Raw genomic sequence first — 1,277 nt, forward strand, 5'->3', positions numbered from 1 at the left:
GCCTTCTCAATCCACCTCAGGCAGGCAGCCTGCTAATGATTGCTCCCTTGGGCTGCCACTGTTTTCCATCTATGCATCTATCAAGGCACTCCTCATCTGTCATTGAGTATATTTATCTTTGTCTCACTTTTTACTGAACTGTAAGGATCTTTTTTTGTTTCAAGTTTTTATTTAAATTCTAGTTAGGGGCACCTGAGTGGCTCAGTCGGTTGAGCGTCTGACTTCCACTCAGGTCATGATCTTGCGGTTCATGGGTTTGAGCCTTGCGTCAGGCTCTGTGCCAACAGCTCAGAGCCTGGAGCCTGCTTCGGATTCTGTGTCTCCCTCTCTGTCTCTGTCCCTCTCCCACTCAGTCTCTGTCTCTCCCTCCCTCCCTCAAAATAAACAAACATTGACAATTTTTTAAAAATTGTAGCTAGTTACCATATAGTACAATATTGGTTTCAGGAGAATTTAGTGACTCATCACTTACATGTAACACCCAGTGCTCAACACAAGTGTCTTCCTTAATACCCATTACCCATTTAGCCCATCCCCTGCCCACCTCCCTCCAGCAACTGTTTGTTCTCTATAGTTAAGAGTCTCATATAGTTTGCTTCCTTTTTTTTTCTTTCCCTTATGTTCATCTATTTTGTTTCTCAAATTCCACATATAAGTGAAATCATATGGTATTTGTCTTTCTCAGATTTATTTTGCTTAGCATAAAAAATATGGAAGCTTCATGAATTTTCATGTCATCCTTATGCAGAGGTCATGCTAATTTTCCCTGTATCGCTCTGACTTTAGTATATGTGCTGCCAAAGTGAGCACTGAACTGTAAAGATCCTTTTTCTCTTTTTCTTAATATTTATTTATTTTGGGAGGGAGGGAGGGACAGACAGAGGGAGAGAGAGAGAGAGAGAGAATGAGAATGAATCCCAAGCAGGCTCCACGCTATTAACACAGAGCCCCACATGGGGATCAATGTCACAAACCATGAGATCATGACCTGAGCCGAAAGCAAGAGTTGGACGCTTAATGGGCTGTGAACCACCCAGATGCCCCTGAACTGTAAGGATCTTTACTTTTTTTTAAATGTTTATGTATTTTTCAGAGAGAGAGAGACATAGTGTGAGCGGGGGAGGGGCAGAGAGCGAGGGAGACACAGAATCTGAAGCAGGCTCCAGGCCTGCCAACAAAGATTCCGATGCAGGGCTCAAACCCGTGGACCACAAGATCATGACCTGACCCAAAGTCGGATGCTTAACTGACTGAGCCACCCAGGCACCCCATGAACT

The 1,277-nt window shown here is 43.9% G+C and overlaps 1 non-coding gene across 1 annotated transcript; it reads right to left on the reverse strand.

Annotated features, from left to right (window-relative positions):
• Positions 1-703: 703 nt before the first annotated feature.
• Positions 704-810, reverse strand: LOC113603160 (U6 spliceosomal RNA). The gene has a single exon (XR_003424701.1). It is a non-coding gene; the product is annotated as a U6 spliceosomal RNA (small nuclear RNA).
• Between the last annotated feature and the right edge of the window lie 467 nt (positions 811-1,277).

Source organism: Acinonyx jubatus, chromosome B1 (assembly GCF_027475565.1).
Source record: "Acinonyx jubatus isolate Ajub_Pintada_27869175 chromosome B1, VMU_Ajub_asm_v1.0, whole genome shotgun sequence".
NCBI lineage: Eukaryota > Metazoa > Chordata > Mammalia > Carnivora > Felidae > Acinonyx > Acinonyx jubatus.